The following is a 27,749-nucleotide window of genomic DNA, read 5'->3' on the forward strand; positions in this document are numbered from 1 at the left end:
TTCTAACAATCTTTGTCAAGCCTGGAATTCCTCGTATTATATTTTGACGAGGAACACGTCTAGTCTTTGTTGGTTCTTTAGATTCCCAAGAATATCCTTTCTTCCCTTGAAAAAAAGCCGGAACGTCTTTCTCTTTATTTGTTCTGCAACTTACAGACGAAATACTAGCTTCGAAATTACGACAATCTTCATCATCAGTGGAAGAACCATATGTATCAGGAATGAACGTGGGGTCCACATCAGAATCATCATCAGAAAATAGATCTTCCATCTCCTCTTCTAGCCCATCTTCTTCTTCCACTTCTTCCCACATTTTTAAAACCTTGGCGCAAAAATTGGGTTCACCCAGTTTAGCTACATCGCTTAGTTTCCTTTTCCTAGATGTAGAAGGTCCTTCCTCCATTATAACTAAGTTCTAATCATCAACATCAATAATACTTGTGTGTAAGAAAACTACACTACTGGAAGTATGTGTCCACGGGACACGCAAAAAAACTTACGTTATTGGAAGTATGTGCCTCTCAGACACGGTAGGTTACAAAAAAGGTCTTATCAGCTAACACACAAGCGCGACCGACAACAATGAATCACACCACCAAACTAAGAAAAAAAAAATATGAAGGTATTGAGGAGCTCGCTTCACAGAAACATACAGGGTTGCCAGCACAACGAAAAGAAAAAACCATGCGTGTCTGTCAGACACATACTTCCTGTTAAGGGATATGGATAATATGCACAAGAAGATTCGGATTGTTAAGAACATTTAACTAATAATAATGGAGGATAATAGTAATCATGTACAGTTTATCGAACAGTTTGATGTGGAGCGTGGCAACATTCAAACTTATATTGAGAGATTTCATCAATTCTGTTTGACAAATAATATTTCTACAGATAAAAGAGTTTGTACTACATTAAGTTCCCTATCTGGCGAAAGAGTGTACGATATCCTCAGCGATGTATTTGCACCAGCAAAAGTGTCACACAAGACATATTAAGAATTATGTACCTTGTTGCTAACTCATTTTAGGCCTAAAAGAAATGTCATATCTCAAAGGTATAAGTTTCATTCAATAAGACAAGAAGAAGGGCAAACGTTGTCTGGATTTTTTATAACTGGTGCTAGTGATTTTTGTGACCTAAGAATCACGAAAATATGCAAAATAAAATATGCTCTTATGACCTAAAATTTTACAAAATATGCACTATAATTTAAAAAATATGCCCTTATAACTGGACTGTTTGAAACATCAATATCTAATTGCTGAGATATTAGGGCCCTCCAAGTGCATCTTGCATCCTATTTACATTTCATTAATATTTTTATGAACAAAACTAATACAGAGTATTCAGAACACCCAAGGCAGCAATGTATATTATTTTCAATTTTTTATAAAAAAAATCACAGTTGAAAATTGAAAACTAGAGGTAGTGGGCCTGACTGACCCCCGCGGGTATGCCAGGGTTAAGAGAAGGGCCAATTATAAGATACACTACTCTAAGTTCAAGACATCATTATTTGAGAAAATTACCTTTGAATTTCCACGCATTTTCTCAGATCTCCCTCGTTGTGATGATGTGATGCTGGACGCTGTGGATCCGAATACAAATTCTTCCTTTTTCTATGATGCGATGGTCCTGGTGAAGCTTGGCTGGACGTTTGAATACCTGGGAGGAAATTTCCAAATGAAACGTTAAGTCTGAAGGATTCTGGATATCGAGACTAGGTTTAGATAATGTTGTAATGGGGTGAAAAAACATATTTTGAGCAGTAACTATTACACAAGAGCGGGAAAAGGTGTATATTCGCTGTGCCATAATATACGAGGTGTGACAGAAAAGTAATGAGGCTGATTTTCTTTTAACCATGATAATTATTCTTTTTACATATCAAGGTTTTCCCCTTTAAAATAGTTCCCTTGGGCAGCTACGAAGCAACGGAGGCGTTTTTCCATTGTTCTTAGCAGTGCTGGAAGGCTTCTGATGGAATACCCTTCTGCCATTTTGGCGCCCTTTCAAGTGGTTTTTGAGCCGTAGTAATAAAAAGAAGTCACAGCGACTAAGATCCGGTAGATACGGGGTCTGAGGAACCACAGGAATGCTTTTTTCTGCCAATACTTAATTGATGGAGACTGCCGTGTGACATGGCGCATTGTCATGGTGCAGCATCCAATTGATAAAATTTGATGGACGGTAAACGGGTTCAAATTTAACTCACTACTGATCATTCTCAACGTCTTCCGTTTTTCAGGTTTATGGTCTTCCCGCACGAGGTTCGTCTTCCACTTGTTCTCGGCCTTCTAAAAAGGACTTGCGTCATCTTAACACTTGTGCCCTGTATAGGGAATTTTTTCCACAAGCACTTTCTAACTTTTCATAAGTCATAGTAGCTGATTCGCCAAGCTTTACACAAAATTTGATGGCAAAACCTTTCTCAAACGTTTTGACTGTCCATTTTCGTAACGTACCTCACAAACACACCTTCACTTCAGAAGCTCTCAACTATCGCGAAGCAACTGTAGCAAGTTCAAACTTGTATTGAGTCAACGACAGGGGTTAACGTAACTGCGATGTGAAGGGGAGGCAGCAGCGCAGTGTTGCCAGTCTCATTACTTTTCTGCCACATAGCTGTTGATATTTTCCTACGTCTGAACTGACTTGTGACAATTTCCATGTTACGAAGTTAGCCCAATAGAAACATAAACTGTATATTGGGCACACTGTTCACAACCGTGCATTGAACAAAAAAGGTTTTCTCTGAAAGTAAATTAAGTTAAGCCACAATAGTAGAATGCTCCGTGCATTCAAAATATCGCCTCTCGACTTCAGAGGCGCAATTACGAATTTTTGTCTGGGGAGATGGGAAGTACCAGGATAAACATCCTACTTCTAATACTGTTGCTGCTGTTACTACTACTACTACTACTACTACTACTACTAATAATAATAATAACATTACTATTATTATTGTTATTACATTGTTGTTGCAGTGGTGGTGGTAGTAATAATAGTAGTAGTAATAGTATCAAAGAAGTTATTATCCTCGTAAATTATGCAAAAACAGGCAGAAGTCGGTGCTAAAGCATTTGCGTTTAAATGAATGATTTGAAATATATTTTTCAAAACGTTAACTTTCACATTAGCTAATAATGGAAAACAAGTACACAGACTGTAATTTTGAAAGACAGAAATTACATGATAAATGCATTCTGAATTATTTTTTTACATATAACATGTATAACTTTCGTGTGCCACATATATTTTACACATATGCAACATGGAGCAACGTATAATAAGAAAATACATATGCAACATGTATGTAGTACATTCAACACATTTCATATTATTGAAATACATAATAATCTACCTCATAATAGACCAGCAGAAAAAAATATATAAATTATCTCTCAAATGTGGACCCTCCTTTTCCTCCAAACAATTGTTCATGCATTTAAGACAAAATTAATTAAGAGAAGTGTTACTTCTCTCTCTAGCGATTTACAATGCATTACAGAAAATAATGATATAATGTTAGCGAAGGGAGCAAGAACATTTTTAGATCCAATTTTTTGCAAACTGAAAACAATATTGATTTAATAGGGCGCCAAGGCATTCTCTCTTTTACAACTTTTTTTTTCATTTAGATCGCTCGGCGCCCAGTTCCGACTACCGCCGCCCCCTAGCTACGGCTCTGAACTTGATAAGACTAAGAAAAGCAGGTATTGCAATCAAAGCGAGCAATAAAACTTTATGAAATGCATTTTTATTCGTGACTCCCCTGTGGTTGCGCCACTGCTTGAGTTGACCAAAACATTTTTGAGAGGTGTGGATGGTCTATGTAACTAGCAGCTTGTTATATGTGTAATAAAAAATATTGTCTATGTATAGCCATCCCGAAAAGTTTCGTTCTTTCTTAAAATTTGTGGTGGTCTGTAGGAAGGTCATTGCTGTCTCGTCATATTATTTACCAGAATAATATTTCAATTGACATTTTTTCTGTGTCTACCTAAATACAACACGCCTTATAGTAATACTAATACCATTGAGTGAAATGTTCCTCGCATAGACATAAGAGTCAAAACCATTTAAGGCTTAAAAAACACAGTTACACCAATTTTATGCAGAAGGTATAGTTGAAGAGAACATTACGATAAAATTGTATTGTAGTTGGTCTACACTATTCAGAAACCTAGTAAAACTGTATGAATGATTTTGCTAATCAACTTAATGCTTATTAACCCGTAACAGGCGTGGTCCCGTGGACCACGAATTATAATGTTATTTTTTTCATGAGTTATCGAAACTATAGCGAACTTTTCACACATTATCATGTATTTTGGACCTTCTTTATGAAATTATGATAAAACGTAATCCACTATTTACGTTTTTATTGCTCAATTTATCTAACGCTACAGAAATCTGTCCCATATTCGTAAACGGCTAGATAAATACACTTTCATATGGCCGTAAGATACAAAGAAAAATGATTTAGTTGTTCTATTATCACAGAACATATATGCAGTTACACAAAGAAAACAAAATCACATGAAAAAATTTACACAAAAAATGTCTGCACAATGTCAAAATTATGAAAAAAGAGCCTCATTGATCGTAGCTATAATCAGTGGAAATATGTTTGTTCTTCATTATCACTTTTATCAGACTCAAGATCTGATAATTGACTTCCGCTTCCATCTTATTCAAGTGTGGCAAGAATAAATCCACCAAAAGGTGAAATCGTCAACTCGGATTCTCGCACCAGGTTCCATAAGAAAGACGTCGCGTAGTCCGTGGGGCCCAAAAGTGACTATTGCTCTGAAACTAAGACGCAGCAAAGTGGCGTCGGCAGGTTAAAATTCCAATATATGAAGCTACCAAAAAGGAGAGGATAGTGTGTGCTTTTGTTTCCAAGAACGAGAGGCCGCAGGTTCCAGAGATCACACCACGCCCGATACGGGTTAAGAGAAAGGCAAGTTATTCCATAAACATTGATTGAGTTGGTGTTTTGGGCCCACTTTATGCACAGTAAGGCTAATTGGGACTGGATCTATAGTTTAAAGTGGGATCCGATCCACTATGTGCCTCCACCGGGTATCGAACCCGGGACCCCTTGACAAGGCGACGACGTTACCACTGCGCCATCGGGGAGGCCCAGGCTACTTCGTGCGGCGTACTACGAAATACGGGGAAATGTAAGGAAGAAGTCGAGGCGAAAGAGATCTTTTAAATACTGGGTAGCGCTGAGACGGCGGAACGGAACCATGCCTGCAAGACCAAATTGAGAAAGTGTTTCCCCGGCACTGGGCTATGGGGATTAAATCTGGGTTATATAGAATAGGGCTAGGGAAAGAGGGATGTCAGCGGGGTGAAGTGGAGCTGCTACAAATCATTAAGGATAGGCTCGTGGATATCAGTAAGCAGGGGATAATGGCAGCGAGATGGTGGCGCTCATCGCAGCACAGAGCACGGGACTGATCGTAGTCTGGGGTAGAAAGAGCGACATTAATTTTTGCTCAATGACAGAAAGAAGTGGACTATACCCTGTCCCAGCTACCTGTGGAGCAAGACCGCGCATAGCGTCAGAGATGAGGGGGAAATAGATTGGCCAGAGCGAAGCACTACACGCTGCTGGAAGGCTGGTAACTTCAGTCGCTTTCCTCCCCTCCAGGCAATGCTGTCTCTCTCACGTGTTCATTGGTGGAGTCGTCCCGCGTCACTACTTGAGCAGAGACTTGTTTTCGTTTGCCTGCTCTAGATAGCTGGTTCAGAGTATAGCCTGGTTTATGCTGGGTGAATGGAGGCAGAACAAGCTGAAGGGCGTGCAATCTGTGGATTGTGTGGTGAGGTTGAGAGAGCACATTCTCGGCCAGTGTTCATGCTCAGATGGAGAGACGAGGCTGCGAACAGGATACAAAGAACTCTGCGTACGATAATTCAGGAAAGCTGGTCGACGTAGAACGCACAGCGTGACATCAGAGCCCTAGATATCTATCTGAACACTATCTGGAAGGTAGGAAGGAAAACTTTGCAAGCCTTAAGGGAAAGTGAAGGGTATGACACGACATAGGAGGGATAGGAGGGAGGATAGGGGGACAGCATCCGGGGCAGGAGTGACTTCTGTGATTTCCATCCTGTATAGGTGTACTACGGTAACGTTCCTCTGCTGTAGAGTGAACACGAACTCTACCCTGTATATGTGTGTGTGTAACATTATCTCTTTACATAATTGTAAACTAACACTTGGTATGTATGCGTACAGCCTGAGGGCTTGCATTTCAGAAATAAATGTTCTTTTCTATTATAAATAAACCACCAGAAATTCATCCTATGATTATATTATTTAAGGAATATACCTGGGCACTTCCTTGCAGCTTCTTTGATTTCACTCGTTGTGATGACGTTGTAGTTCCTCTACTGGACACTGTGAATCCTGGGACATAAAATCAATCCCAACTCTTCCTTTTCCAACGTGACGACAATCTTGTCGTTGCTTCGATGGACGCTGCCACACCTAGAAAGGACCCGAGAACAACTTTTCCCTTTTAAAAGGCTCTAGGCCAATAAAAAACACTCAAGAAAGAAATACATGATGTTAAGTATTTACACTATCAGCTCATTATCAGTTTCATGAGATAAATGCTGTAGTCCTATAGAACGTCAGAATCTAATCTTATCGACATTAAATGCCCCATATGGAGCGTTACTTGTATTTTTTACTGAAATAAATGGCGTATTAACTTTCTAGCAACTTTTGAAAAACAGCTAAAGCAACAAATATTAGACAAATAACCCGACCTGGTAGCGTGTTCATAGTGACTTATGCTATTACTGTATGTTATGTATCTGGACCACCATGCAAGAGACCCGGGTTCGTTCCCAGAGGGAGAAAACCTGAATTTTTTCCACCTGTTCAAGTTGCTCCGGCAATCACCCAGCGTCGTATAATGTGGGTACCTGAAGGAAACTCTGGAGGGGGGGGGGTAAAGGAGGCCAGCGGCGTGGTTCTCATCACATCACCTCTATCTTCGGCCATGATCAAGAAAGCGTGGGACCCGAACTCCACACCTCCAATACGCCTTCATGGCGTGGTACAAAGTACAAGGGAGCACTTTGCTTTTGTCTATCTGTCGAATTTCTGGAATTATGGTTCATTACATTTCAGGAGCATAGAGAAAAAACATTGCGGGGGGCCCGTATACCTCGCCCCCTCCTCGCATCGCGGCAGTTTCGGGGGAAGCCGCTACGTCACTGCGGCAAATCCTTCCCCCGTGCTGCAAATTACCTTGTCACTCGCAGCGCAGTGTGTGGCAGCCACTTGGTCAGCGGTCTTTCCACAAGCAAAACATCTGCCATCTTAAGTCCGCATCACACGAAACTGGGTTTCCAGTAGGTATGCCCTAGTTGGCGCTGGACTGGCTACCAATTTGCTAGTTTTCGCCTCACACGATACTTATCAGCGTACTTGTCAATAGACTTTTGTTCCCATACGAGGGAAGTTGTAATGGCGGCCGCGTGAGATGTAAACAATGCATCACTTCACATTTTTAAAAGCCGATAACTATTCAGCCGAGAGGAATAACGTTTCGTATAAAACGTTATTAGGTACAAAACAATGGCGCTGCTTAAATACATACTTTACAACGTTTACTGTACATGTATGGAAGAATATTTTAGTTGTTTCTAACGTAAACACCGTGCACTCAGCATAGATGGTGTAACTCGACGTGCCTTTCATGCTGTATACGTTATATATTGCTGGACTCGGAAACCACAGACAAAAGCGCTCCTTTGCACACTCACAGATTAAATTCACATGGCGAAACTTTGCTCTGATTGGCTGTTCCACAGAATCCAGTCGAGGAAAGCAAGTAGCAATTAGAACATGTCCGATTCCTCCAAACCAGTCAAGCAGTCAGCCAGGCGGCCATGATTGCTACCTAGAAAGTTAGTTCAGCGCCAACTAGGGCATTTCTACTAGAAATCCAGTTCCGTATGATAGGGGCTTTATTTTTGTCTACTCGCCCCACCAGCAGGCCCCTAGACAGTATGGGTCTCCAGAACTATCGCGAAAGGGATTAAGCGTGAAAGTGATTTTTTTCGGTTAATCTGTTTCGTGGTTGTTGTTCCCTTCGCGCTTATTCCGGTGTCCAATTTTTTTTTTTTTCACAATAAATCCATTTCGCTGTTCTTCTTCTCCTCGCTAATTCTAGTGTTGAATTTTGGTTTCGGAATTAATCCGTTTCGCTATTGTTCCCTTCCCGCTTATTCCGGTGTTCAATTTTGGTTTAGAGATTAATCCGCTTCACGGTTGTTACCTTCGCCCTTATTTTGGTGTTCAATTTTGGTTTCGGAATTAATCCCTTTCGTGGTTATTCCGGTGTTCAATTTTGGTTTCGGAATTAATTCGTTTCCCGCTTGTTCCTTTCTCGCTATTTCCGGTGTCCAATTTTGGTTTAGAGGTTAATCCGTTTCGCGGTTGTTCTCTTCCCGCTTATTCCGGTGTTCAATTTTGGTTTTGAAATGCGTAGAGAAATAATATCTGACCGGAAATGCGTAAAATCTGAGTAAGGAGACCTGCAAGTATACAGGGTGTTTAAAATTAAAGTTGCCTTACTCAGAGCCCTCTGGAGCCCGCCCAAAGCAACAGATTGCAGTGAAACTTGATATAGAGGCTATGGAGACTTAGGGCCGTTTTTTCAATGTTCAAATAAGGTTCATGTTAGCACGTAACTGGAAGTTAGTGAAAATTTCTGTTTTTCAATGTACAGTTAGCTCGTAACTGGAACTCTGGTGGCGATTATCTTTACTGGTGCTTCTTCTTGCAGTTACCAGCCTAACTGGGAGTTACGAGGCAACATGGATGCCTCGTGCAGCTATCGAAGTTCTACACTCGCAAATTCACTGTCAGATTAAACAAGATATGATTCATAAAACTTTTAAATTGGTACAGAAAAGGACTTGTTTTGTTTGGCAGAGCTTACCAACGTCCATGCAAATATGGAAATTAAGCAGCATAGTTGCTAGAATTCGCTTGGTAAGGTTGTGTTAGAGAATTTGTGGTCAGGATATCCGGTCTACTAGGCGGAACAATCTCCAATCGGTAATTTGGTGTAGTGGTTAGCGGCACAACCTTTCGGAGCGTGTTGTATTTTGTAATACGAGTTCGAGTCCTGGTCAAGGGTATTTTTTTTTCTTGTCAATTATTTATTACGTGTGTTGCATTTAATTCACGCTTTATTGTTGAATGATCTTCTCGGATAAATATTAGAGTAAATTTTAAAATTATTTTTACTCGTACCTTCATATTTTTAGAAGTTTAGAAAGCATGCTTACTATTAATATCATGTTTTTTCGCTCAACAACATGCATAGAGAGGTACAAAACATGCAGGCAAATGTACAATATTTACATATTAATAATAATAATAATAATAGTGTTTATATCAACAAACTGTTATTATTAATGTCTCGACTTTCGAGTTCTTCACGCTTCTTCTACAAGAAAACAATTTCCCCCACGTGGAATTGACCTTTATTAGAAGAAAACCAAATTTGTAGTGCTGTCTTTCGTTAATTTATTTCGTAAGCATACAAAATGGATGCGCAGCCATTGTTCCTATCGTTTCACAACAGGCCCGTAGCCAGGAATTCTTCGTAAGGGGGGGGGGGCAAAGTCAATCCTAGAGGGGGCAAAATTTTAATATGTTGTGTCGCATAGGCAGATATAGCAGGTTACACACTTGCCCCTCCCCCAAAAGAGATAAGGAACAGAAAAGGAATGATATCTTGAAACTCCAACGAACAAAAGAACTTCAAGCAACATCAAAAAGCAATATTTCGATAATGACTTTTCCAGATTGCCAAAGAATATAAAGTTTAACATAAATAGGCTAATAGGGACTGTATCTACTTGATATTTACAGGTCGATAATGTTAATAGACAATTAATATGTACCAATAGCTTTGGGCCTCTCTGCAGAAGTGATTAAGGGAGTCCTTTATAAGTCATGCTTCATAATGATTCCCTCTAGTTTTCAGTATGAAGATTTTTATTCAGAAAGGAATCTAACAAGAATCCAACAACACCATTGTGTTGTGTTATGCAAGAAAAATCAAATTACTTAAATAATAATGGTTACATATTATCTACACTTTGATGAATTGTGTAAAAATTTGTAATACAGTTTTTGTAGGCCTACTTGCTAAAACATTAAAACATGGCTCCCTTACTCCACAATGGATTCTATTTGCTTCAAATGAAAGACTCTTGCATCATTACAGACAATGTTTGCCTACTGGTTACGTTAATCAGTTTGCAAAATATTGTGCTGTTGAAATACAGGTGTTTGACACCCGAAAAACAAATAGGAATCCCTTGATTGGTCAATGACTTCTTGGCTTACAGTGTCATCATTAATATTTTATATCAAGTTTTATAGAAGGAAATGTTGTATCCTCTTTACATTATGAAAAAATCTTCTTTAATGGCTATGGTACGTTAACGAACGATATAAGGGGCTTCCTTCACCTTACCCCATTTCCGCGGCACAAGGTCTCTGGGCCGCTTATCGCCATCACTTTTTGAGCAGAAGCGTACAAACCCCAAATGTCAGTTGTTTTTTTATGCTGATACTGATTTCTGCCAGTCACAGAATGGCTTAAGATATATGAATAGAATTAGGAGAGTCCACTCCATAGAAGAAGAGTTGACATAATTATTTGTCAAAAAATTAGGTTGTGCCTGAGGTACTACAGGCACAATGAATTGTCATTTTCTTGAACCTATATTAATAGGGTGCCGCCTGATAGCACCGACAATTTTCACAGTCTGTACAGGACATCAAGGCAAGCAAGTTTTTTCAGTCACTATTTGCTCGTCTAATTCTTCTTTCGATGTTCCAAGGAATCGAAATATGGCATCTTCTGTCCTTAATGTATGCAATCCCATTGATAGCTTCGCAGTTGCAAATGTCATTTATTTTTACTGCCGTTTAAAATTCTGAGAGCAATATACAAGATGCTATGGAAATTATATCATGGAAACAGTCAGCGTTAAGACTTAACTTTTCCTTTATAAAATGGATATCATAACACACGCCTATGTTGCTTATCTTATTTGCGTATGCGAGCGAAGCGAGCAAGAAAATTGTACGAAATGTACTTTTATTTGTATAAAATTTGAAAATTGCCCCTCTGTACCCCCTGCAAGTGCCCTTAGCCGTCTGGAAGAAAAATGCAAGAAACACTTGAAAACTAATTCCATCTTGAGTATCCATTTGTCCTGCTATTCTTAGAGTCTGCTAGTCAGGTTTCTTTACTTCAATGTTTGCCCCCCACCCCCCTAGATTGGACTTCCTTCCAAGATTGGGGGGACAATGCCTCTGTCAACACTCATTGTCACGATTAGCTAGATGTGGCAGAAAATCAACGCTAAGTAAAAGAATCAAATATGCACTCCCTCTCTCTATCACATGAATCGCTATTACCAAAAGGTAGACTTGGGAAACAAAAAATTATGCTGTTGAAACTTCATAGCAACACATCCAAGAAAAACATCCAAATACATTAGGCACCTTTAATACAAGACTACTCAAAATGTCACAACTGTTCTAGAAAATTGAACTTTGAAAATTTCGAAATCATTTCAAGAAGTCTGAATCTGGAAGGGACTTTTTCCCCAAATCCTGATACGACATTATATGGAATCCCATCCCACACACCTTCATAAATCACAAAATCAATAAATGTCTTTGTTATGTTGCTAGACTAATACAGGATATAATTGTAAAGATTAGTGAGAATTCCAGGTAGAAATGTGTTCTGTATTTTTCACAGGGAGGGCAAAGCAGGCTCTCAGGGGGGGCACTTGCCCCCCTGCCCCCCCTCTAGCTACGGGCCTGTTTCACAATCCAATAACGTGCTTTCGAGCGCGGCGTACTTGTAGTTCTATATTTAAACGCCAGGCTTTTGCCAGTCGACGCGGTTTGAAACTATACTAACAGATGGCGCGCAGATCGATTTCCTGTAATTTCCATGCTTCAGAATTGCCAACACACTGTTTCGGAGAACGAACCATGGTTTAGTTAACTGGCAGTTACTTTCACATTGAAAAACCCGGTGCTGGTTAAGACTGGCTGTTATCTCCAACTGGCAGTTAGTTAACAGAAAGATTAACAGGACATTGAAAAACTGGCCCTAAGAGACTAAGAGAGAGCGACAAGATTTAAGAGATGAAGAAATGAAAGGAAAAATGGGACGAAAATAAAAATGGAGAATGTTAACATTATTGTGAACTTATTATTATTAGAGAACGGTTCCTAGCGGGCAACAAAGAAAAGGTAATGAGAGAATGCTAGCAAGGAATATGTGAAAAAGTAATTATATATTTCAGGGTAATAATTTAAACTTTTTTTAGCAACAACACATTAAAGAAAAACTACATACGTTCCAAACTGAACAAATTCTCTAATTGTTTGATTTGATTTGATTTGCTTTATTTTACTTCGCTTTTTGTGCCACTTTTGGCTAATTTGCGAAGATGAAAATGAGGGATGATATGATGAAATTGATGAATGGACACTCACAAACATCCATGTCCAGACCAGGATTCGAACCCGGGACCCCTACCGTCGTAGCGCGAAATTTTCTAATTGTAATCGTTTCAATAATTACATTGTTACCACACGAACGAAAACAAAATGACAATGTCGAAAAGATGTAACAAAAGCATTGACTCAGTGGCATTCATTAGAGAGAAAAAATATAGTTAATTGGGCCACGCTTGGATTCGAACCTAGGATTTCAACTTACAAAAGTGACACGCATACGACATGGACACAAGCCGCTTTGTGGAAACCGCGCTATTTGAATAGTTTCTCACTAAAATTTCATCTTTACCTGTCCACCTCCAAACTTTCAAAGTTTCTTCTCTGTAATTTATTTTACTTAAAGGCAATACGTTTCATAGTATAGTTCCTGTATACTTTGCACATAAGAGACAATAACTACGACCTAGCCTTGTTGTTTCTAGAACTAGTGTTTTATAACAGATGTTGTATGTACGATTTTGTAACACGAGTACTCGCTTGGTGTCTGAGAGACTCGGTGCAGACAATATCACTAATAACTTCTCACCGCACAAACTTGAACTGTCGTAGCTCGTTCTGAATAATCATATGTTCATACCAGAAAGGTACCGGGCCGAGGAATACCCAAGCTACCTCGTTTCAGAAGTTATCGTTACTGATAGTCTTTCTGGCGTCTCGTAGACGCCACGCGAGCAACGGAGGGTTAATTGCAGAAGGTTTGTTTTGTAGTGCCTCCAACCGCAAATTCTGCTCTGTGACTTCGCAAAGAAGAGTCATTATCCAGGTATCTCTGAAGACATTCATTCAGGATGTATCCTATTAATTTATCGAGCCAACTATCAGCCAACTTTTGTGATCAATGTCATCGTTGAAAAGCAGTATGCGTACTTAAGAAAGAGAAACGAATCTGATCCAGAGGTAAACGTGACTGGGGTCGTTTCAGAAACGGAGATGTTGGTTTAGTATTACTTTATAATAGTAGGAGGGGCTAATAGAACCATCATCCACTCCCTTCCTCTTCCAACTAAATATAAGCTTTTCACCCAATTGGAGTAACTGAGGTAGATTATTTTTGCGGAATTTCTGCCTGTCGTTCGAATGTAAAATTGGACACTGTATTGCATTAATAATTACAATTCATAGCTTTTCTTAATCGTTTCCTTATACTGGGCAAGTCATAAAATTCTCTGCACGCGCTGAAAAACTTTGCTAGTCAGCAACACTGCAGAGTGCAGTTTTCCGAACATTTACTTCGGGTGTACCACCACACTCGATCGCCACCGAAGCTGAACTTTAACTCAAACAAGTGTGCCACTTTATCTGAACAGAAGTGTACAATGATAGACTCATATTTCGAGATAAGACAAGCGAATTGATAATTCTCTGGTCTGGCAGTCTGACGTAATGTCCCTCAATGGTACCATGAGAAAGATCAGGTTGTACATTTAACGAGGGCCAAGGGGAACATATACCATTTGTTTATTCGGTGACAGAAATATGGTACTAGTAGAGTAGTAGTACTAGTAATAGTAGAGTCAAATAACTCTCAACTAAATTGTCAATTTCTCCACACATCAACTTAGTTTATCGTTATCAATGTCAAGGAAATCCATTTTCAGCGCCACGAGCTGATAACGTGATAGGTTTATTTAAAAATAATAAGATAACTATGCTTGCGTAATAGAGATGATTTGTCATCTTGTTTCCTAAGGCCAAGGAAATTTCAATTTCTGTTACAAAGCCAAGTGTACTCTTCTGAACATTGCCTCCCTGATGGTGCAGTGGTAGTGTCGTTGCCTTGTGGTTCGGATCCCACTTTAAGCTGTAGGCCCAATTCCGATTAGCCTTACTGAGCATAAAGTGGACTTAAAAACACCAATTCAATCAATCAATCAGCAACTGGCAGATCCTATTATGGCCTTCAAATCATCAAGATCATCAAGTGCATACACAAGAAGTTTAATTGTTCCATTTCTTTATTCTGAGATTGATATTTCAACTTCCAATCAAATATACCGTGCGTTCATTTCGATCTTCAGACGAGAGATCGGGAGAAGCGTGGCGGGCGGCGCTGACGGAGATGCTGACATTTGCGGCCTGTAATGCCCGCTTATTTTTATAAAATTTAAAGCTATAAAGAAAACTAAACAGGGATATTAAGCTATGAATACAATAGCTGAGGAGAAAAAAATATATAAATAATCCGCAAAAAAAAATCTGTTAACATGTGAGAAACGTCCGCGCCGTGTATACTGCTCTCTTAATTTTTTCTAGCTATCCTATTAAGTTGGCTTTGCCTAACTGAGGTGCTTTAAGCATATATATATATATATATATATATATATATATATATATATATATATATATATATATGTGTGTGTGGGGGGGGGGTGTAAACTCTGACGTCACTAAGGCCTATTTATGAATGCCACTAAAACACCTATTATTCCTAAACTAGAACTTTTAATTAATCACGCGGTTTATATTCTATACGATTGGTAGCGCCACTCTTACTACATTACGCTTAGCGCAGTAGCGGACATAATTGCTACACTTTCCTAGAAACATAATTGGCGTTTCATCTCTTCACATGTTAACATGTATTTGATAATAAATAATTTATTGCTTAATTAGGTAACATAAGGCAATGTGACTGACTCGTGAATTCCTCGACTATCTCCTTAATCTAAGCTCACTTCTTGAGGTGCTAGGAGACTTCAGTCATATTGAGTGTAAATTAGTCGACCAGAGGACCTTGTTCTTTCCCAAAACTATATATTTACTAAAATTTAATATCCTCGTTGCAATAATCTTAACAGTTATAGCTCATGCATTCTAAATCATTTACAAGTTAAGGTCAGTTTTAAACAAAATTTAAATTAAAACTTTTAAGAACTTTAATTAATAAACAACAACAAAAACTTTTGACTTAGCATACTCGCTGCTGGACTCAGTAAATACATAGTGCAAATGAGTCGGAGTCAAAAGTAAATTATTTTCCTCTTTAGCAATAATCTTATTATCCATCTTTTAATTAAAAAATTTAATTAATCAAATACATAAAAGTAAAACAGAATCACTGTCTAATTTCTAATGTCATTGTTCAAAATTAAGTTAAATCCTGGAAATGGTGAAAATTTTCCAGATGGTTGATCTTTCATAGCCAGGGTACCGGGTTCGCGAGCGAATCACCGCACTACCAGGAGCAAATTGATGAAAAAAACGTCCACGGACGTCCCGGGACCGGCCACATTTTTGATGGAATGGGCCTCCCTAAAATCCGCCATCAAACCTTCCGCCACGCGGAATGACGGACGCCCCTGATACCACTTCGCCAGCCCGAAACGGACGTTTCTCCCCTTTTCCCACCCTTTTCCGAAGAGAGTCGAGTTTTCCCCATTTACTTACATTGAAGAAAAGAACAAAATTACGTTCTCTCCTGAACTATTGGACTTGCGACCTTCAAATTTTTAAAGGACGTTATTTGAAGGTGTATTTCATGGTGCGTAAATGTAAATTGCTTGTATGACAAATGGTTCGATACTTGGTTTTATTTACATTAGGTTTGGCAACATTGTTTCAAAATGTCATTAACAAGCGCAGTCAACCTCGTCCCTTTACATGGGAGGGCTCTTCCCTTGTGGTTGGCGCGTGTCCTTTCCTTTCTCGACCAGTTCGGCAGGGTTGGAGGGGGGAGGGGAGGGGAGGGGAAGGGGTGCGAACCAAGACTACTTTCGAGTGTCGCAACCTTAAAAGTCAGTATGGAAGTAAATGGAGTACTTCCCTCTCTCTCTAATACATGAGTTTTGCCAATAGCTCTGTCCTTCTCTACCACCTTTGCGTTGCCAGATGTTACAAAATTTACAAAATGTAAAAGTCATAAATTTGAAACAGTGAAATCATTATCCTGTAGAGTTTTTTATGCTCTATTTAATGACGGCATTATATAGCCTGTCACAAATTAATGTGATCTGAAATTTGCATAAGTATGCAATTTTGCAAAACGCTTAATTTTTTTTATAGTAAATACTTCAAAAACCATAAATATCAAACCGCTTGAACAACTTCGCCAGTTTTTTTTCCTATGGGATCTATGGTGTTTGTAGATATGACATTCTTTGCCTGAGTGAAATAATTTGCTTACGAGGAGAATTATACCGGGTGAGATTTTTAACTTGACATAACGAAATATCTCTAAAAGTACGCACCCGATCAAAAAAAAGTTCTGAATGAAATTTGTTCGCCTCGAAGGGGCTCTTCCAATGATGCCAAACTCCACCCCCACCCCACCTCCTGGGGGTGGGGCGAGGGGCCACTTTAAAATCTAAAATGGGAACCCCCATTTTTTATAACAGATTCGGAGTCTCCAGACAAAAATACGTAGGTTTTGTCTGAAACTTTTTTTGGATTTGTGATAGATGGCGCTGTAATCGCAAAATGCGGAAATTGTAAAAAATGCACTTTTAATCGCAAAATGACGTGAGGCATGTTGAAGTTTTATAAGAAACTGCATTTAGCATAACCCAGGAACAACGACGTGGACATGCACGTATCCAGAGGGGGGGCTTAGGGGGCTCGAGCCCCCCCGAAAGTTTTAGGTTTACACTAGATAAAATGAGGTTTTTTGTTTCTTGTGGTGTGAAATAAAATAATGTGACAATAATTTAAGGAGAGAAATAATTATCGAGGCAAGACGGAGAAACTTCCGTAACCCTGTTATTGATAATAGCACGTATCCAAGATGGGGCACAGGGGGCTCAACTTTCTCCCCAGGAAATTTTTCGGTTAACGTTAGATAAAATTAGGTTTTTGGCTTCTTGAATAATGTGAAAATAATTTAAGGAGAGAAATAATGATCGAGGCAAGATGGAGAATGTTTTATACCCCTGTTATTGTTAATAGCACGTATCCAAGGTGGGGTTGAGGTGGCTCGAGCCCCCCCCAGGATTTTTTTATTTTACACTAGATAAAATTACGTTTTTCTTTTTGAATAATGTGACGATGATTTAAGGAGATAGACAATTATCGAGACAAGACGGAGTGTTGATAATATTGCACGTAAACTTTTCTTGCTCTTTTGGTGTTGTCGCAGCGCACTTGAGCACTATAGAGACTTGTCAGCATTTGGAAGCTGCGCAACAAAAGTAGCGCCACATGTTGGGCGATTCGTTGTAATTTCTAATCTCTGGAAGGCGGGAGAGGGTACGTTCTTGAATGAGAGAAGGAGTCAACTACTGGCGATATTAACGAATCGTTTTATCTGCGGAACGTTCTAGAATATACTGAGGATATAAATACGCGGATTCAATTTTTCGGTTGATCTGTACAAAGAATCGGTTAATGAGATTTCAGACGTAAGTGTGACAATTCATACAGTCGATTAGTGATCAGTCAGCGTCCTCTGGTTGCTTTATAAGATATAGTGATTCGAAAATGAAGACATTGAGGACAGTAGAACTTCCGGGGCTTCAATGTAGTGCTAGTTCGGGTCGAGGGCCGAAGAGATCAAGGCCTCTCTCTCTCTCGGGAATATTTCAGCAGTACCGGATATTGGAGTGGTTTATTACAACAGAAATAAGCTGCATAGATCAACTGAAAATGAAAGTTTTCAGTGATGATTTAGTTTTGCCAGAACTAAATTTCGTATATGCAGTGCGAGAATTTCATGGTATAAAAAAATACTTTTGTTTAAGCCTACTGGGTTCCTACTGGTGAACAAGCACAGAGAATATAGGAGAGAGAAGAAAACTGAGGAGCATTCTCACCGGTTGAGGAGAAATTTTTTCTTATGTGGTCAACAAGAGCTACTACTTCGAGGTGACAATGACAGTGGCCTAATAAGGGAGATTTCACACCATGTCGCCTGAGGATTTCACAAGTCGGAATTAGGTTTGTGCGGCCTTTTGTGTCGCTACGGTGTGAAACGTTGCTGTTGATTGGCCCATTCCAATCGACATGTATCGCGTGTCCTTCGGTCTGAAACCTTCCTAAGTCTTGAAAATCCAAGTCACAAGGATGGAAAATTAGGGCCTTGTTAAGGTTAGGTGTGAAGGCAGGCAGACGACAGCACCCTAAAGGATCATATCCAAACCTACAGGAAGAACGCATCTTACTTCAATCTCCAATACGGAATGATAAAAACTTCTGGTGAGTTGATTTTGAAAAATGTGTCCGAGATAAAGAGAGGCGTGACCAGGATTTTCGGAAGGGGGAGGAGTTACGCATACTATTTTTGGTGGTCAGTCCTGATTTTGCCATTTTTTTCCTGTCTTTGATGTTCTTCTGTTTCTTCTTTTTTTTTAAAAAAAAAAAAAAAGCAATACTGTGTCAAATGGGATTATGACCTCACCAACCCTTCCTTGGGCTCGTCACTGGAGATACATGAATAAGCATTTGATCATACTGGGAGACGAAACATTAGATGTGTTGGGAACGGAAGAGTTTTCATTGTGCATTAATTGTTTCGTGATCCAGCTGCATTCGAGAAGACTTCCTTTGTTTTGTGCCGATATATGACAAGACAACAGAAGCTGTGACAGGCATTTTTGAACACTTGTGAGTGCTAAGGCCTGAATCTGAACAATTTGGTGGGTTTCGGCTTTTATAAGAGCTGCAAACATGGGAGGACAAGACACGTTAGTGGTGTTTAGGCTCGAATCAGAGATACATATTCGAGGGCTGTCTGCGTCCAGTTCGCAACCCACAATTTGAATCTCGCGTTGTCGAGTGGATTGTCCATCCCGTGCATGTGTAACAGCTTCGTAAAAACACTCAAAGACACCATACATGTTTTTATGCCTGATGAGAAGAAATGGACAAACACACATACTGAGATGGTTCCGGCACACAATGTTAATGCATGGAAACAGAGGAGTCGAGTGGTAAAAAATGTTCCGATTTCACGTTCTCATTAAAACGACAGCCTTACAGTGGCGACGATTTAAGGGATAGTTGCTCCCAATTTTTTTGCCTTAACATTATGACCTCTTAATGTTAAGCTGTGTCTACCAAGAGAAAGTAAACTTTCTTTGCACCGCCCTCCCCCCCCCTCCGTTTTGGAACCCAATTGCTACCACTGGTCTTAAATATACAATTGTGTGGTTCTTACTATACCCCTTAAAAATAGCGTTGAGCCCCCCCCGAAAGGAATTTCTGGATACGTGCCTGGACGTGGACGTAGCAGTATTTTGTTCTCATCGGGGTGCTTCTTTTAGGTGAGTCCCCTCGCCTGTCACCATCACAATGTATATATACATTGGATATTTTGTATACATCATCAGACCTTAACACGAAAAAGTTGGTTAGCGAGAAACTTTTCGGTTTGTCGCGATACACGTGTAGACCAAGCGAGAAAAGTGTTGACCATTGTTGGAAGTTATTTTTGGAATACATTGTTACTCCACCACACATTTATTTATTGCACAATCGTAGTTTGTTTATGCGGGCTGTCTCGCGTATCAAATTCATTGCGCGTCACCCAGGTTTCAATTCAGTTGCAGGCAGGTGAAGGCAAGGAATATAGAGATTAGGTAAAGCCATCCGAAGATTGCCGATCTTGCACGAACGCGTGACGTCACCGGAGAAGCAGTGAGCTCGGCTGAAGCAGACGTCCCCTAGCATTTATATGGGAAATTCAGAGAGCGAAAGTATATTATCACTTTTAGGAGGGGGAAAATAATAATTGTCATCCTCCATGATGGTATTGAGGCATCCTTTTAATGATTAGTAACATAATTGAAAACGCGCTACTTTTAAAAGGGGGCAAAGTACATGTGAAAAAATGTATTTTGAAAATCCATATTCCTGAAACTTTCTGACCGATGCGCTACAAAGAAAGTTGCGTGTTCTCCTTTAGAATTTCGTCATTTTACAAATCGTAATATAATTTTAACAAAAACGTGGCATGCTAAAGAAGAATTAAAGAGTTTGAAAAAATAATTGATTAATAGACTTAGTTTATTTTACTTCGCTTATCTGTCACATATGGCTAATCGCAAAGATGAGGATGCGTGATGGTATGATGAAATTGATGAAAGGAAAGTAGACCCATGCCCGGGCGGGTATTCGAACCTGGGGGCCCTTGGCATCGTAAAGCGTTGTGCTAACCACTTCGCCACGGAGGTCAGCATTACAAGGAAATAAACAGAAATTGGCATCTATGTTTTAATATGCGAGAAACATTTGCGAGGAGATTATTGAAGTAACAAATAATTATTACAAGACGTTGTGATGAAAATTATTAATATATCTGAAATATCAGGAGTTGACCTTGCAGTCTCTAAATGTACTTTTAGGGTTAAGCAAAACCTTTACTCAAAATTGATAGTGTAAATTTATAAGCTATTAAAATTTAAAACTTATTCCTGTTCGAAAAGAGAATCTGCCAAGTCAAATTAATATTTCGTAGAAATACATATATATTTGTCTTTCATGAGGCCAAGAGAGTATTTGGAGGGGACGCTGGCTTGGGAAGGCTATAGCCCCGGATCTCGATCTGCAATGATTTTTTTTAAATGGCTCAAGAATACAAAGATATAAGTGGATATTGGACAAGCTCAGTCTAAAACTTACAACTGAAGTCGTACGTGTGTGTGGGGGGGGGGGGGCTCGTACGTGAGGTAACACAGTGGAATATGATTCACAATACTAAAATTAAAATAAATATGTGGGAACAATAGAAATCAAAATATGTTGTACCTAGTGACAGCGCAATAGTAAAGATGGAGGGGTAAATCATATTTTCCCGAGGCAATCATGTTTATTATTCCGTTACATATGACACAAAAATGCATGTTTTGACTAAAAGAACATTCATTCATTTATTTATTTTGTCGTTTAACTGGGGGCAGATAAGAGAGAGAGAGAAATTATCGAACGAGAATTGGGGGGCGTTCCTGCCCCCCCCCCCCCCCCGTAGTGTGGTCACTGCCTATGGCTATGCTGGAGAAGAATGCACCAATTAATACGCTATTAAATAAAACAGATACTTTCAAAACTTTTAATCAAATTATTTGTGAACTATGATTTAAATTTAGAGAGAGCACATACCTGTTTAATTTAATTTGGATGAGTTATCTTCTGAAGCCTGCCATTTCCGAGCCTTCTTCCGGTGTAACTACACTGCCCTTTGAGCCGTAGCTGCTGCGTTCAGGTGGCGGAACAAGCAGAATACTAATTAAAACAAATATGTGACAAATATATATAAAAAAAACAACGTGTTGAAGCTATTGACGGCGCCAAAGAAAAGACAGAAGAGAAACGTGGAGAGTGCAGTGATATTTTACGGTAAGCAGCAGGCACGTATCCAGGGATTCCTTTCGGGGGGAGGCTGAACACCATTTTTTAAAGGGGTATGACAATTGTATGTTTAAGGCCAGTGGTGGCAATTGGGTTCCAAAATGTGGGGGGGGGGGGGTGGACAAGGAGACAAGCATTAAGAGGCCATAGTGTGACAGTGTGGAGGCAAAAGAATGGGGAGCAACTATCTCCTAAATCGTCGCCATCTTAATGAAAACGTGAAATCGGGACATTTTCTACCACTCAACTCCTCTGTTTCCATGCATTAATATTGTGTGCCGGTGTAACGGGGAATCTGGACTCCGTAGAAAAATGACTGTACAGTCAATTTTCTACAGAGAAAAATGACTGCCCTTTTCAGTTCCCGTCAATTAAGCAGGGGGTAAAATATCCCCGTAGAAAAATGACTGCCTGTCAATTCCCACTTAAAGAGGGGGTACAAATTCCCCGTAGAAAAGTGACTGCCCCCTTATATCCTGCTTATATTAGGAGGGGGTACAAATTCCCCGTAGAAAAGTGACTGCCCAATTAAATCCTGCTTATAATAGGAGGGGGTAAAATTTCCCCGTAGAAAAGTGACTGCCCCCTTATATCCAGCTTATATTAGGAGGGGGTACAATTTCCCCGTAGAAAAGTGACTGCCCCTTTAAAACATGCTTATATTAGGAGGGGGTATAATTTCCCCGTAGAAAAGTGACTGCCCTTTTAAATTCTGCTAATATGAGAAGGGGGTACAATTTCCCCGTAGAAAAGTGACTGCCCCCTTATATCCAGCTTATATTAGGAGGGGGTACAAATTCCCCGTAGAAAAGTGACTGCCCCCTTAAACCCTGCTTATATTAGGAGGGGGTACAATTTCCCCGTAGAAAAGTGACTGCCCCTTTAAAACATGCTTATATTAGGAGGGGGTATAATTTCCCCGTAGAAAAGTGACTGCCCTTTTAAATTCTGCTAATATGAGAAGGGGGTACAATTTCCCCGTAGAAAAGTGACTGCCCCCTTATATCCAGCTTATATTAGGAGGGGGTACAAATTCCCCGTAGAAAAGTGACTGCCCCCTTAAACCCTGCTTATATTAGGAGGGGGTACAAATTCCCCGTAGAAAAGTGACTGCCCCCTTAAACCCTGCTTATATTAGGAGGGGGTACAATTTCCCCGTAGAAAAGTGACTGCCCCTTTAAAACATGCTTATATTAGGAGGGGGTATAATTTCCCCGTAGAAAAGTGACTGCCCTTTTAAATTCTGCTAATATGAGAAGGGGGTACAATTTCCCCGTAGAAAAGTGACTGCCCCCTTATATCCAGCTTATATTAGGAGGGGGTACAAATTCCCCGTAGAAAAGTGACTGCCCCCTTAAACCCTGCTTATATTAGGAGGGGGTACAATTTCCCCGTAGAAAAGTGACTGCCCCTTTAAAACATGCTTATATTAGGAGGGGGTATAATTTCCCCGTAGAAAAGTGACTGCCCTTTTAAATTCTGCTAATATGAGAAGGGGGTACAATTTCCCCGTAGAAAAGTGACTGCCCCCTTATATCCAGCTTATATTAGGAGGGGGTACAAATTCCCCGTAGAAAAGTGACTGCCCCCTTAAACCCTGCTTATATTAGGAGGGGGTACAATTTCCCCGTAGAAAAGTGACTGCCCCTTTAAAACATGCTTATATTAGGAGGGGGTATAATTTCCCCGTAGAAAAGTGACTGCCCTTTTAAATTCTGCTAATATGAGAAGGGGGTACAATTTCCCCGTAGAAAAGTGACTGCCCCCTTATATCCAGCTTATATTAGGAGGGGGTACAAATTCCCCGTAGAAAAGTGACTGCCCCCTTAAACCCTGCTTATATTAGGAGGGGGTACAATTTCCCCGTAGAAAAGTGACTGCCCCTTTAAAACATGCTTATATTAGGAGGGGGTATAATTTCCCCGTAGAAAAGTGACTGCCCTTTTAAATTCTGCTAATATGAGAAGGGGGTACAATTTCCCCGTAGAAAAGTGACTGCCCCCTTATATCCAGCTTATATTAGGAGGGGGTACAAATTCCCCGTAGAAAAGTGACTGCCCCCTTAAACCCTGCTTATATTAGGAGGGGGTACAATTTCCCCGTAGAAAAGTGACTGCCCCTTTAAAACATGCTTATATTAGGAGGGGGTATAATTTCCCCGTAGAAAAGTGACTGCCCTTTTAAATTCTGCTAATATGAGAAGGGGGTACAATTTCCCCGTAGAAAAGTGACTGCCCCCTTATATCCAGCTTATATTAGGAGGGGGTACAAATTCCCCGTAGAAAAGTGACTGCCCCCTTAAACCCTGCTTATATTAGGAGGGGGTACAAATTCCCCGTAGAAAAGTGACTGCCCCCTTAAACCCTGCTTATATTAGGAGGGGGTACAATTTCCCCGTAGAAAAGTGACTGCCCCTTTAAAACATGCTTATATTAGGAGGGGGTATAATTTCCCCGTAGAAAAGTGACTGCCCTTTTAAATTCTGCTAATATGAGAAGGGGGTACAATTTCCCCGTAGAAAAGTGACTGCCCCCTTATATCCAGCTTATATTAGGAGGGGGTACAAATTCCCCGTAGAAAAGTGACTGCCCCCTTAAACCCTGCTTATATTAGGAGGGGGTACAATTTCCCCGTAGAAAAGTGACTGCCCCTTTAAAACATGCTTATATTAGGAGGGGGTATAATTTCCCCGTAGAAAAGTGACTGCCCTTTTAAATTCTGCTAATATGAGAAGGGGGTACAATTTCCCCGTAGAAAAGTGACTGCCCCCTTATATCCAGCTTATATTAGGAGGGGGTACAAATTCCCCGTAGAAAAGTGACTGCCCCCTTAAACCCTGCTTATATTAGGAGGGGGTACAATTTCCCCGTAGAAAAGTGACTGCCCCTTTAAAACATGCTTATATTAGGAGGGGGTATAATTTCCCCGTAGAAAAGTGACTGCCCTTTTAAATTCTGCTAATATGAGAAGGGGGTACAATTTCCCCGTAGAAAAGTGACTGCCCCCTTATATCCAGCTTATATTAGGAGGGGGTACAAATTCCCCGTAGAAAAGTGACTGCCCCCTTAAACCCTGCTTATATTAGGAGGGGGTACAATTTCCCCGTAGAAAAGTGACTGCCCCTTTAAAACATGCTTATATTAGGAGGGGGTATAATTTCCCCGTAGAAAAGTGACTGCCCTTTTAAATTCTGCTAATATGAGAAGGGGGTACAATTTCCCCGTAGAAAAGTGACTGCCCCCTTATATCCAGCTTATATTAGGAGGGGGTACAAATTCCCCGTAGAAAAGTGACTGCCCCCTTAAACCCTGCTTATATTAGGAGGGGGTACAAATTCCCCGTAGAAAAGTGACTGCCCCCTTAAACCCTGCTTATATTAGGAGGGGGTACAATTTCCCCGTAGAAAAGTGACTGCCCCTTTAAAACATGCTTATATTAGGAGGGGGTATAATTTCCCCGTAGAAAAGTGACTGCCCTTTTAAATTGTGCTAATATGAGAAGGGGGTACAATTTCCCCGTAGAAAAGTGACTGCCCCCTTATATCCAGCTTATATTAGGAGGGGGTACAAATTCCCCGTAGAAAAGTGACTGCCCCCTTAAACCCTGCTTATATTAGGAGGGGGTACAAATTCCCAGTAGAAAAGTGACTGCCCCCTTAAACCCTGCTTATATTAGGAGGGGGTACAATTTCCCCGTAGAAAAGTGACTGCCCCTTTAAAACATGCTTATATTAGGAGGGGGTATAATTTCCCCGTAGAAAAGTGACTGCCCTTTTAAATTCTGCTAATATGAGAAGGGGGTACAATTTCCCCGTAGAAAAGTGACTGCCCCCTTATATCCAGCTTATATTAGGAGGGGGTACAAATTCCCCGTAGAAAAGTGACTGCCCCCTTAAACCCTGCTTATATTAGGAGGGGGTACAATTTCCCCGTAGAAAAGTGACTGCCCCTTTAAAACATGCTTATATTAGGAGGGGGTATAATTTCCCCGTAGAAAAGTGACTGCCCTTTTAAATTCTGCTAATATGAGAAGGGGGTACAATTTCCCCGTAGAAAAGTGACTGCCCCCTTATATCCAGCTTATATTAGGAGGGGGTACAAATTCCCCGTAGAAAAGTGACTGCCCCCTTAAATCCTGCTTATATTAGGAGGGGGTACAATTTCCCCGTAGAAAAGTGACTGCCCCTTTAAAACATGCTTATATTAGGAGGGGGTATAATTTCCCCGTAGAAAAGTGACTGCCCTTTTAAATTCTGCTAATATGAGAAGGGGGTACAATTTCCCCGTAGAAAAGTGAATGCCCCCTTATATCCAGCTTATATTAGGAGGGGGTACAAATTCCCCGTAGAAAAGTGACTGCCCCCTTAAACCCTGCTTATATTAGGAGGGGGTACAATTTCCCCGTAGAAAAGTGACTGCCCCTTTAAAACATGCTTATATTAGGAGGGGGTATAATTTCCCCGTAGAAAAGTGACTGCCCTTTTAAATTCTGCTAATATGAGAAGGGGGTACAATTTCCCCGTAGAAAAGTGACTGCCCCCTTATATCCAGCTTATATTAGGAGGGGGTACAAATTCCCCGTAGAAAAGTGACTGCCCCCTTAAACCCTGCTTATATTAGGAGGGGGTACAATTTCCCCGTAGAAAAGTGACTGCCCCTTTAAAACATGCTTATATTAGGAGGGGGTATAATTTCCCCGTAGAAAAGTGACTGCCCTTTTAAATTCTGCTAATATGAGAAGGGGGTACAATTTCCCCGTAGAAAAGTGACTGCCCCCTTATATCCAGCTTATATTAGGAGGGGGTACAAATTCCCCGTAGAAAAGTGACTGCCCCCTTAAACCCTGCTTATATTAGGAGGGGGTACAAATTCCCCGTAGAAAAGTGACTGCCCCCTTAAACCCTGCTTATATTAGGAGGGGGTACAATTTCCCCGTAGAAAAGTGACTGCCCCTTTAAAACATGCTTATATTAGGAGGGGGTATAATTTCCCCGTAGAAAAGTGACTGCCCTTTTAAATTCTGCTAATATGAGAAGGGGGTACAATTTCCCCGTAGAAAAGTGACTGCCCCCTTATATCCAGCTTATATTAGGAGGGGGTACAAATTCCCCGTAGAAAAGTGACTGCCCCCTTAAACCCTGCTTATATTAGGAGGGGGTACAAATTCCCCGTAGAAAAGTGACTGCCCCCTTAAACCCTGCTTATATTAGGAGGGGGTACAATTTCCCCGTAGAAAAGTGACTGCCCCTTTAAAACATGCTTATATTAGGAGGGGGTATAATTTCCCCGTAGAAAAGTGACTGCCCTTTTAAATTCTGCTAATATGAGAAGGGGGTACAATTTCCCCGTAGAAAAGTGACTGCCCCCTTATATCCAGCTTATATTAGGAGGGGGTACAAATTCCCCGTAGAAAAGTGACTGCCCCCTTAAACCCTGCTTATATTAGGAGGGGGTACAAATTCCCCGTAGAAAAGTGACTGCCCCCTTAAACCCTGCTTATATTAGGAGGGGGTACAATTTCCCCGTAGAAAAGTGACTGCCCCTTTAAAACATGCTTATATTAGGAGGGGGTATAATTTCCCCGTAGAAAAGTGACTGCCCTTTTAAATTCTGCTAATATGAGAAGGGGGTACAATTTCCCCGTAGAAAAGTGACTGCCCCCTTATATCCAGCTTATATTAGGAGGGGGTACAAATTCCCCGTAGAAAAGTGACTGCCCCCTTAAACCCTGCTTATATTAGGAGGGGGTACAATTTCCCCGTAGAAAAGTGACTGCCCCTTTAAAACATGCTTATATTAGGAGGGGGTATAATTTCCCCGTAGAAAAGTGACTGCCCTATTAAATCCTGCTAATATGAGAAGGGGGT

At 40.4% G+C, this 27,749-nt stretch overlaps 1 long non-coding RNA gene across 1 annotated transcript in view; it reads right to left on the reverse strand.

Moving 5' to 3' along the window:
- Positions 1–6,490, reverse strand: part of LOC145980817 (uncharacterized) — a 32,620-nt gene extending 26,130 nt beyond the window's left edge. The window contains exons 1-2 of the long non-coding RNA XR_014440890.1: positions 6,354–6,490; positions 1,533–1,668 (exon numbers count right to left, since the gene is read on the reverse strand). This is a non-coding gene — a long non-coding RNA (uncharacterized LOC145980817). The remainder of the gene's footprint in view (positions 1–1,532; positions 1,669–6,353) is intronic.
- Between the last annotated feature and the right edge of the window lie 21,259 nt (positions 6,491–27,749).

This window comes from Lepisma saccharinum, chromosome 28 (assembly GCF_977018435.1).
Source record: "Lepisma saccharinum chromosome 28, izLepSacc3.1, whole genome shotgun sequence".
NCBI classification, from domain to species: Eukaryota; Metazoa; Arthropoda; class Insecta; order Zygentoma; family Lepismatidae; genus Lepisma; species Lepisma saccharinum.